The sequence below is a fragment of the Aphis gossypii genome, chromosome 3, assembly GCF_020184175.1.
Source record: "Aphis gossypii isolate Hap1 chromosome 3, ASM2018417v2, whole genome shotgun sequence".
NCBI classification, from domain to species: domain Eukaryota; kingdom Metazoa; phylum Arthropoda; class Insecta; order Hemiptera; family Aphididae; genus Aphis; species Aphis gossypii.
This window is the reverse complement of record NC_065532.1, coordinates 40,967,902-40,981,088: the sequence shown is the minus strand read 5'-3', so window position 1 is coordinate 40,981,088 and position 13,187 is coordinate 40,967,902. Positions and strand designations below refer to the sequence as shown.

Below are 13,187 nucleotides of genomic sequence, written 5' to 3'. Positions count from 1 at the left end.
TAGAAATCCACTCGACACCTAATATATAGCAGAGTGGTACTCACTTTTCTATCTTTTTTTCTTTAAAATACAAAAATGTATTGATCTAGAAATTATTAATATTTTAGGTATCGAATTATCTATAATATACAATAGTCAATAATTGTGCTACCAAGTTGGGATTTTAATTTCTTAATTGGTCTATAAGACTTTATTACTCCGCTTAGAATTTTAAATAAGGTGTAAAAACAATAATTTATGACTTATGGCTATTTCCGTCTTAACGATTAAAAAATTAAAATACACGAATAAACCTATATGTACTTGTTAATATTATTGTACAATATCACCTATGTATAAATTTATTTGTTATTAGTTATTAGTAGATATATTATATTATTTTAACTTCATTAAAAATTTTTCATTAATAATGAAGTTAATTTTTAATTTTATAAACTCGACAAAAGATGGGTATTAATCGATTTTAAATACTTGTACTTTGTATAAGGCTCCTAAATCCTAATATAGACTTAAATAGCAATAATAAATTGAACAATTAATATTCTTAAGTCTCTTGGTTTATATTTACTGCAACACAATATTTTTTAACATGTTCTTCTTTAGTTCTTTACGCAATCGCACGTTTAGTATATATGTACATGCGGACAAGATAATACAATATAATATTATCGATTTATCATGTTTCAAATACAATTCAATAACTAATTCAATTGATTTATATTTAAGTAGGCAAATTGAGATTTTTAAATAGTAAAATTAAACATTCATACTATGTACAGTATATCACTAAATAGGTATACAAAGCAGGTATTAACAATAAATGAGGTCATTAAATATTTAAGTGTGTATTATGAAATAATTTATAATATTACCTTTACATATTCAGGATTTATATAGATAAAATAGCGTAAAGTATACACAAGAACGAAACTATTCCTAAACAAAAATAAAATGATTACACATTTTCAGGTTCAAATGTTTATATTATTTAAGTAAACAGTTTGTTTATACATTGAAAATAATTATGCTCGTGTTAATATTTATTTCATAAAAATCTCTAGTTAACATTGCATTCAACTATTGAGTTTATTATAATATCAATAATAAAAATTGTTAAGCTAAGCCATAGCTCGTACATTAATAAAATTGTTATAATAATAGATAAGTACTATAAGGTACCAAGTAACTATCAATTGATTTCTTCGATTCTACTACATAGTTGAAGTTGATCTATAACCTTATTAACAGAACATACAATGTAGTTATATAAAACATAAAATAAACATGTTTATAGCTATATAGATACAGTTAAATTTAAAATTAAGTTGAACGATAATCAATTCAATGTAATCCAACGATTTCAGATACTATTAATTAATGATTTTATTGCAGATGTTCCAAATACGGTAACAAAGTCTAGTGTTCACTTTTTTCGCAGCGTATAAAACAATTTAAATGTATAATAATTGCAGAGAAATTGAAACAACGATGTTTGTTCAACGTTTTCCAGTGGCAAATCGTCTCCGATTCATACGAGTTCATTGACGGTGTTGTGCAACTACATTTTTTATTTTCTGGCAGTGGTGGTGACTACGGCAATACAACGGCTATAACTTATAAGCGAGGTATTTTCTATGTAAATCACAATGCAGTTAAAATACTCTGCTTGCATTCATATTTAAATTCTAATTTTTAGAACTTTGAAATAAACTTATGTTAATAATGCAATAAATATTTCATATGGATGAGCTATTCTATACTTTTCGTTAGATCATAAAAATATATAATTATATATAGCCATATAGGTATTTAAATATTTTAAATTATATAGGATTACTACAAAATACTTAATACACATACATTTTGTATGATATAAATTGTAATGTACAAGATAATGTTTTAAACTTATAAAAATGTAAAGCAATTATTTGTTTTGTTTCATTTTATTGTTAAAATAGAATTGTTAATTTAAATTGTTATAAATAATGAACTAACAAATTTATACTTAAGCTATTATAGGAAGAAGTGAAGAACCTTTAAAAATAAAGCATGTACTTACATACATAATTATAAGTTATGGCCAATTATTCATCAGCCACTTAAAGTAAATTAAAATTTAATATTTTTAAACGATACCATTATGTTAATATTAAATTATTATATCTTTAATTTATATACTAATATAAAACTTAATTTTATATTTCATAAAAATTCTGATATTAGGTAACTAATTAGTTAATTATACTTGGCATAATGGCATACTTTAAGTATCTTAAGTCACAATAATATTTTAAATCTCTGTATTATTATTGATGTTCCAGGGGTTTATATTTAGATGAAAAGATGATAATAATACTTATAATTTTTAGTCGTCAATTGATTTTTTAGTCATTGATTTTCGTAAAAATGATATTACAGATTTAATCTGGATTCTATGTAACGTCGTATTGATATCAATATTATTAGAATGCAATTATATTTTTTATTATTTTTAACATTAAAACATTAAAAGAATGATAACATTATTTAGCAGGAATATCTTTGATATTTAAGTTAAAAAGATAAAATAAATATATATTATATGTATATATGATGCAACATGTTATTATTTACTTTACAAATAATACATTTTTTACTCTTGTTTATCATTTGTTACTAGAGTATTTTTTTCTTATTTTTATTTCTTTTTAAGAACTTACTCTCTCAGCACAAATTCAGCTTTTTAGGAGCGTTGCAATATTCTTTAATTTTCTTAAGTATTGTAAATGTATAGTTTACTTATAAATGTATATTTAAATATTTTGTAAAATATGTAATGATATTATGTTATTGTTACAATAAAGTTATTATTATTATTATAATAACTTACTTAGTTATAGTACTATACTATACGTCTATAGGTACTATCTTTAAAAATGTCAAACAATATTGCAATTCTTCAAATTATTTCTGAACTTAAAATGGTATACCCGTTACTTTAGTTTATCACAATTTTTTTTTTAAATTCGTTTTAAATTACACATTATTGTAAAAATCAATAAATTCCTCTCTCCGCACAAAATCTGTTTCTAGTTCAAGTGGAATAATATTAAAACGAAAAAATTTTGAAAGTTCACAACGCAAAAATGTGCTAGTCAAGTTACACAAATGAATAGGAAGATAATATTTAACGAATTAACGAACTTATGACGGACGCGGATTTATATGGTCGGTGGAAGATAGGCAAAGTGCGACAGTCACCACTCTACACTATTCTTCACCAACTTCTATATTGTATAATACTATAATGTCTCATAATAATTAAAAAACAATTATATAGGTAATAGGTATCACAAGTATTTATTTATTAATTAATTTAATGAAATACCTACTCTGTTGTAGCTCGTAGGTATTTTGAGAAAAACGAGTGAGATATTATGCCAAGTGTTTGATTACTTTAAAATCGGTACTTTATTGACTATACGGTTACCGCGATTACCGATGATTTTCGGTTATCATGATTCATGACTATGTACACTTGTAATTATTGTATGCTATTGCGTAGGGTTTTCCGTAGAAATGAAATACCTATATCATTCTCGCAATTCACTTCAATGCCGCCTGAAAAATGTCAAATGTGTAATCTTTAAGAGTATATTAGAAAGTGTCAAAGATAGGAATGCATATTTTACACTATTAGTTTATTTGTGTTTATTAATTATTATTGTATTTTAGTAAAGGTATTTTATTTTTATAAAAAATACAAATTTGGGATTTACCAACAAACAAGAAATATTGTGTTACATTGTTTTAAGAAAGGGTATTTTATCGAAAAACGACTGTCACTGTAATAAGGGTAACGAAGCAAAATAGTATTTTGGAAAACAATTTTTTTTTTTGGATATGTTCCTAACATTAAACCTGCCAAAAAAAGATTAAATAATAATAATAATAATATTGTAAGATAGTAACAATCTAGGTACCTACCTACCTATTCTAATTTCTAATTGTTGCGTGATTATAAAATAGAAGAATTATATGAAAGTTAATAAATATTATAAATTAGTAAGTATAATTTTTTCATTTTTATAATCCTTTTTTTTATTTTTTATTGTTTTATATGTGTTCAATTTTTAAACTACAAATTGTACATTTGTATTACCGAAAGAAAGTTTTACGGAAGCAATTATTTTATAAATTATAGTGATTTGAAATTTGTGGTGATTGAAAAAAAAAATTATTGTCAGCATGTCAAGTGTAAATTTTTCATAATTTCTGGGTATCCATTTATATTTATTTATTAAGCTGGGTCAATTGATGATTAATGATTATAGTTCATAGAGCATTAATTTAACGTAACAATATTGAATATGTGATGGAGAATTTGCTTAAATAAACAAGTTTGCAACCGAGGTTGTAGGAGACCTCGTGGCGCAACGGTAGCGCGTCTGACTCCAGATCAGAAGGTTGCGTGTTCAAATCACGTCGAGGTCACGTTGTTTTTTGTTTGCAGTAGTTACATTTTTTTCGTTGTTTAGTTGTGTAGATTATTATTTTCAGATTTATTAAATTGTTCAATTAATTTAATTTATCAAAATGTTTATAAAAATCAACCACTAAACTACTAACGATGAACCACACGCTAACATTAAAATGATAATTCTATCAATTCTATATTTCTATACTGTAATTTTGAAACCGTTCATCGAAGAAGTATTATTATTTGTTATATTAGTAATTTGGTCAATAGTGTTGATAAATCATTTAATAATTATTAAATAATTTACACATGGGATCTAAACTTAGTGATAATTAAAAGCTTTGAGTTCTTACGGATTATGTTTCTCATTAAGTTGATAAAAGGTGTTTCATATCGTTTAAAAATTACAAAGTTCATATTTTTAATATAACATTAATTTATAATTTAGAAAATTGTATATTTTTGTTAATACATATATTTTATCGTTCTTTAAAGGTATTAAAAGAAAATGATTAAGATACGAGGCATAACATAATTGAAGTATTTGATATTTAAATATCGTAAGTTGTAAATTTATTGTTGTAGATATGTGTTATATATATCTTCTATAAGTGGTATTACAAAAACTGTAATTTTAGCGAGATATGATTTTGAATATATTTGAAGGTATATATCTAACTTTGTACACATTATTAAATCTATAAGTATATGGTATCAAAACTTTATTTTTGAAAATAATTACAAGATATTGCATTAACAGTTGCGGCTCACGATGTACATGCTTCAATGCTTGTGTGGGAGCACTCTGCTATTTTCTTACAATACAGTCACACCCGTTACTACGATAACTTACAACATAAGTAATTAAGAGATTGCCTATATTAAACTCCTTAAAAACGGTCGGATCAAAGATCAAATTATATCTTAGAAGGACATGCCGTTGTTGTTGGATATCGTCAGTCGACGTATGGTAATTATAAATAAGTATAGTGATATGGGGTATTAAACTTTGAAAAATTACCTAACAGTTTGCTATGTTTGCTGTTACACAGTTTTGTTTGCCAACGTAGAACGGTTTAACAACAATTTATTATAAAATAAAAATAATTATAATTATAAATTATTATACTTCAAGAAGTAGTCGATAGATTTGACATTAAAAAATTAATTATTTATTCATTAACTCTCATATGGCACCTCAACTGACCACATAGCATTATTAATTATCAATAACAAACAAGAGAATACAGGATATATATACATGTATAGTATATGTTATATTTGTGCAATAAATATTCCTTATAAGATATATATTTGATATTTAAAAATCGTTGTTTCATTTACTTGTTAATACATATGACGTATAAGTGTATTTTATAAATTATTGTGTTTATTAAAATATCGAATATTAGATAAATGATTATTTACACCACGTTTTTTTTCTAAAAAAATTAATGTATACATTCTATATAATGTTATATTTTTTAGCTATGCATATTGTATAATATGTACTAATTGATTTACCTGTAAGAATTATGGCATTTTGTATCATTCTTGTTAATAACTATATGATATATACCTAATATTGGCAATTTGCAGTACACGGATACCTTCCGATTGTTATTGTATTTTATCTACTATGTATTTCCTTTAAAAATGCATTTATTTTAATATAGACTAAATATTAAGTGATTAATTAAGGTTTAGTTTTATTTAATTTTTTACAGATTATGTATAAATCAGTCACACTTTACATGTGTATACTATACCAGTCAGTAGTCACCAGATCTCTATAATCGAGTATATTAATACGACTACGCGTCTACGCACCTATATAGAAATTGTAAATATTGAATATGTCGATGCACGCATTATACAGTATGCACAATAATCATGTGGTTATATTGATAATACTATTGTCCATCTCTATTGATATGACAAGCGAACAATGACAATGCTAATGTTCTGTCCACATTGGATTGTGAATGCAAAAATAATTATATACACTTCACTTAATTATGTAATATGTATAATATATAGAAACTGTAGCACTATAACAGCTATATAGTATAGCTAGTACTTATATAAGCTTAAAGTTTCAGTACACAACGAAGTGAAGTGAATATCACTCAAACTCCACGCAGTCCACTCGACAAAAAGTATGAATGGATCATTATAATATTAAATACATTGAGAATCATAATCAATAAACTTATTATTTTTATCAATCTGTTAATATGATATATTTTATATTTTAATTTTTAGAATATTTTACTATGATGTAATCCTACGAACGGATAGCAAAAATTACATCGATAAACACACAATTAAACCGTGGTGTAAGTTAATGATGTAGACGTGTAGTAATAATAAGTAATGATTAATAAGTGGGTATATGAAAACATTGGCATGACATGTACGCGGTCAACTTTTAAATACGGTAAGTTCACTCGCATGCGGCCACTGGCGCCGTGGCTTAGTTGGTTAAAGCGCCTGTCTAGTAAACAGGAGATCGAGGGTTCGAATCCCTCCGGTGCCTTGCACACGTCGGGGGTAGCTTGCAATAGCTGCATACACCCCTAACAAATGTGTGCCGTCACACTTTTTTTGCACTTTTTTCCGTTGTACTTTCAGTCATTATATATGATTTCGTGATGATTTTGTGGGTTTTCTTTGGTGTATCAGTTTGAAAATACCAAAAATATTAGCGAAATAGGCAATACGACATACCGTTTAAACATGTGAAACATGAGCATCCGCAAACATTTTACTAGATGGAGGGAGGTCAAAGGTAATTTAAAATATAATTGATAATTTTATTTACAAGGAAAATGTCCTACTTCCTATTATTAATAGGTAGAAACAGGTGAATTATTGCCAATAACAGAGTTATCAAATTACTATACAATTATGTGCAAATAACAATAAATAAATAATTTTGAATTTTGTTATGCTTAATGCTGAAATGATACATAATATTTGGCCAAACATGATTAAAAAACCTTGGATGAAGTAATTGCCTGTCTTTCCTCTCCCTCCTCAACCGTTAGGAGATGTAAAAGTTCATGCATTCAAAAGAAAAAAGGTGGAAAGTAAGAAACCGCTATGCTGTACAATAGGTGTTAAAATATACTTCGTTATTAAGTAAGTCACTGTAATAATGTAATGAGTCATATAACTATATGTGTTAAATTTTAATTTGATGATAAATCATTGCATACGAAAAATTATTCTGACCGAAAACGGCCTATCAGACATATAATATATAATATATTATATTATTATCAAGTATATTTCATGATACATTTTTTTGATACTGCTATTCAATTAATTGATTTTTTTACTAAGATTAACGTGGATTATTGTCGTGGATTGATTTAAATTTTCTACAAAACATTGCATTTATTTTATTATATTATTCATATTTAATTATTATAATAGCACTAGCATAGAAAGTTATATTATAGTAATTATTGACTTTTGAGTCTAACCGCATTATCGTTTTAGCATAGAGTAGTGTAATTAGATCCCGATATTTGTAATATAAACAGCCAATAGGTGATGCCTTAAAATTAGTCTAAGTATCTAAAAAATGTCATTGTGCATATTAATTATAATATTATACGTACAGAGGAAATTCTCGGTGCCTACAAATAATTTACAAAGATTAAAAATATTATCGTGGACCACGAAGAAGAAGTCAAGAAAATAATACATCTATAATAAAAATACGTTCCTATTAATTCAAACATCAAAATAGAATGTAAGAAAATGAAATATTTGAAATAAAAATAATTGAATCGATAACATTCCAGGTATAAAATAATCAAATAAATATCATGGTAATACTATTTATGTTGTACCATTAAAATCACTACTCCAGTAAAATTGATTCTATGAATATAGTTAATATTTTATTGGAAATGATGATGATGACGTCCAATCATATATGTATTGTGTGTGTGTGTGTGTGTGTGTGTGTGTGTGTGTGTGTCCACTATGTATAATTAATATATTCTATATACTAAATTTTATGAAACAATCAGCTAATTGATAGATATTAGTACAATTTTATGTAGATATATGTATAACGATGTACTGTTGAATTTAATTATTTAATATCATATTATTAATAGATGCATAATTTTACGCAAGGTTAGGTACAATATTCAACTTTAGGCCTGGCAAACATTACGCATCATCAAAGAAGATAGTTTAAAGACCATGACATTTCAAGGTCTTTGATGCGTATAGCCGGTATAGGATCGATCATAATATTATTATTTTAAATAATCAATTACTATACTTTGTTTGCTGATAAATAATTAATCATTAATTACTGCGTCTATACGGCTATAGGCGTTATAGTCTTACTTTTACATTGAAATTAAAACAAAACAAAACATATCATTGATTTCATAGGTTTACGTAACGTGATCATCACAAACCACAATACCACAATTATTATGTTACAATATTGTTCGCATTTAATCGTATGATTTAATCAACACTCATCAGTATAAACTAAAAGTGACAGCACGATAAAACTATTGTAAGTAGTAACAAGGTTTATTGATATGATATGATTGTATTAAAATTTATAATATTATATTATATAACAATATTATCTTTATAATGGTAACAAAAGACGTTTCAAGCGATAAGGGTTTAACTTATTAGTTATTCACTGTATAAATTGTGTTACGTTTCTATTATTATTTATTTTTGTCCATAGAGGAATTTATTTTTGATTATTGCAGCTGCTACTGTGTATTAATTTCATCTACGTTGATAATGCCGTGTTTTAGATCTATATATACTTGACTACTTGAGTAACGAGTATAACATATGTAACCCTATGACCTATAGTTCATGTAACTCCAGAGCCTGTGTAAAAAAAATGTAGAGTTGCAAAACAGTGTAGGGTTGCCTTTGTTTCACTCAAAAACTGAATTTATGCTGCACAGATTTTTGTTTAAAATATTATTATAATACTTAACTATAGAATAAATTAAATTTAAAATTTAAATATTGTTTATCCAGTACTTTAATTATACTTATACAATAATATAATATAATATAGGTATTTCAATATTCTTCGAAAAAAAGATGTCGTTATTCTTTGTACCCGATATATTATATTTATCAACATTGCATAGTAATTAATTTTTTAAAACAATAGGTTTATCTAGAGAGCCTAGATATTGGCTCTCTAGGTATATCTATAACCGGCGGAGGCAGGAGATTTTTTAAAAACTGTTTATATGAAGCCAAAAAAGTTATTTTAAGAACGCCCATTAATTTACATTATTGAAAATATCATAGATTGTAAGCTGTAAGTAATATAATTTTTCCTGTAAAAAATTATGGAACTTTTAAAACTGTACCTAGACAATTCGTGCAGTTATACATACAGTATACACTATATATATACACATAACATTTACTTGGGTATTATATTCAATATTGTATGTAAATGATGCATCTTCTGTAATTTATTTTACGCCCTGACTTTCTGACTGTTCATAAAAACTAAAGAACATAGTAAAGTTTACGAATAACTAAAAAACTCTGAAGAAACGGAGAACATTTTAACTTGATCTTAAATTTCCAGTTCTTTGTGAGGTATGTTATTTTGAATCTGCAATACGTTAGATACGTTATGAAATTCGAATTGTTAATGTACAATAAATTTAAAATAATCTGTTATATTTTAGGTATTTACTTTGAACAATTTTATGGTGTCAAGTGGTGGATTGTGAGTTAAGAGAGTGGTGTAAAGTGTAATTTAACTTAAATACACAAACTATTAAAAAACAATACACTAAAATATTTTGAACTGTAATGAATTATCAATTAAAATATGATATTTTTAATATTTTAATCATTCATATCATTAAAAACTTAAAAATAATCATGAAAATATGAAATTTCATTATCTTAATATTCTATCGAGAATTTTGATGGAAGTGTTCTTGACTTAGCAATTTAATTTGAAACAACATATTATGTTTGTAGTCGAGTAGTCTAAAAGAATTTCCCACAAAAGTGTGGAATTGCGGAATCCACATGAAGTATGAACTTGTAGCCAGGATAAAGAACCAATAAATATTGTTGAAGATTTACATTTAAAACGGGGAAAAGTATTGTTATCTTCATTGATATATTTACTCAAATATTTGGAGAAGTTTAAAAAATATGGAAGATATTCAAGAAAAAACATATTATTATTTGAATACTGGGTAAACATCAGATATCTACTGTACTTATCACAACACTGAAAACTTAATTTCTAATCAAGAACGAGTTGAGATTTCAAGAATATACTTAGAAATTACTCTCAATGAAACTAAATGAAATTATCGCATAAAAGTACCACAATATCATTTAAAACATTAAAGCATTAAAGCAATTCAAATAATTATGAACAATTCAAATATGAAGCTATTTTCGAATATGTTTGTGGTGAAATGGTGGATCAATTTTATCTATAATTTATTATAGACTATAGTCATATTTTTTTTAGGTATTTATTCCGCTATCATTAAATTTTGATTTTGGATAGCTGCGGAAATAATAATTGAATATTGTAAATACGCATGTATAAATTCTACAGATACTTAGAAATCTATAGAATGTTTTATAATATAATTAATTATAATGCTGTTAGTTTTCCACTTTTCCCTACTATTTGATTTAAATTGTGTGTTTTCTCTTTTAGGTATACCGTATACAAGATCATAAAAACAGCAATTAAGCCTTTATGTCTAGATAAATAGAGATCCATGCCAGTCAATAATATTATCGTAGTTACTGGATTTACAGCCGTATGTATAATCATTAATCAATATATTATGTACGGTAATTGCGGAAGCATGACAGAATGTTGTATAGGTATTTCCGGAACGATATCATGCGTAGGTATTGTTTGTCCTAGTAGAACGTCGCAGAGTATAATTTTAAACTGATTAAAATATTTTTTTAAAGTTTACTAATATAAGTAGAAAAGAAAAAAAATGTGGGTAAATTACTCTACAGATACAGCTTAATTGGAATATTATTATGTTAAAAAATATATACATAAATCTTAAACGGATATCAGAGTAGGTGGAGTGCGTTTGAGTTTGATTTCATTCAGATATTCAAGCTGCAAATGCATCTATAATTGCCGACTTTGAACATGATCCATATTTAAATGACGGTGACTAGCATTCTCTGCAGTAACAACAATAAGTATATTAATGATGACCAGAAAATCTTCGAATTCTTTATGTATATAATTTGATGTGTTAGTAAAAAGTATATTATACCAAACAACAAAAAAAAAAAAGAAAAAAAATAAAGAAAAAGGTAGGTACGAGGTACCGCAGAAGTTGTGGTTATACGTTATTAGATATAACTGATACAAGTCGTAAGTATATATTACAGTTCAAAATACAAACTAACAACCACTAGCAAAACAAAAAAATAATTACCAGCCAACATTCAAGTACCTATACGGTTATACGTACACGTACGAGAGCAAGAACTATATTATAATATTATAATAATGTCTGTATTATATTTTATATTTCACACATATAATTATTATATTTGCGGGAAGCGTGGTTGCTGGAATGGGAAAACGTATACGTGTCAAAAACGACTGATCATTATTCAGTTGTCCACCACAAATTATAAAGAAAAATATTAAAAAACAATGTGATCCAATATTTTACATACTTAATATTATATTATATTATTAGTATCTCTATGTATGCTATATACTATATAGTATGTATAATAGTAAATCATTTTAATATGAATTAATAATAATTATGAGTATATGAGTTGCGTAATGTTTATATAATATGTATATATATATAAACGATATTTCTAAGAAAACATGGTCAAAAATTAAAATCGATTATCGATGTTTTGTAGCCGTTTCATGACTACAAAATGTATATTTTGAAGCCCGTACCTATTTATTTTATGATACTATAGGAGTATAGGACATAGTTCTATATCATATATCGATGTATTGTCTGTTCACTTTTGTGCATTTATTTTAGATGTGAAGAACTGAAGAATACTTATGAAATTCTATATCTACATTAGATTTCATGGTAGCTGCCAGCTGATACATATACAATATACATATTTAAAATATACGACAAGTGTAGATACGCATTTATTATGATTTGTACCAATAAATATAATATAATATAAATTATAAAAACATATTAAAAATATTAAAAATTATATTTTGGTCTTAATTTTAGTTTTTTGAATGTACAAAACTAGCAGATCCTGCATAATGTTACATTATGTTTAATTACATATTGTTATGTCAAATATTTTAGTATATTATGTAATGAAAATTATTATGAATATATTATAGGGATCTACCTATATGCATGTTGTCTGTGTTGAACTGTTGAAGATATCTGGTGTTTCAAATGTTTCAATAGTTATATTACGAAAATAGCGCCAGTTCCAGTACCTATGCTACAACGCCAATCAATTCTACATAGATGACTAAATGTCCGGCTTCCAATATAAATAGCTGGTAATATAAAAATATGCATGATGATCGTCTTAAACGTATAAATTTATATTATATGTATATGTAAAATATTTACTATAATGATACATTGTATTTCAATGACAATAGTTGTATCGTGACCAGTATTCTTCTTACGAATCCTGCAACGCTAAAGGATAATGAACTCTTCCGGTACAAAGC

At 25.8% G+C, this 13,187-nt stretch overlaps 2 non-coding genes across 2 annotated transcripts; both read left to right on the top strand.

Moving 5' to 3' along the window:
* The first annotated feature begins 4,401 nt into the window (after window positions 1-4,401).
* Trnaw-cca (transfer RNA tryptophan (anticodon CCA)) lies at window positions 4,402-4,473 on the top strand. The gene has a single exon. It is a non-coding gene; the product is annotated as a tRNA-Trp (tRNA).
* Window positions 4,474-6,924: 2,451 nt separating this feature from the next.
* Trnat-agu (transfer RNA threonine (anticodon AGU)) lies at window positions 6,925-6,998 on the top strand. Its single transcript has one exon. It is a non-coding gene; the product is annotated as a tRNA-Thr (tRNA).
* Window positions 6,999-13,187: the final 6,189 nt, after the last annotated feature.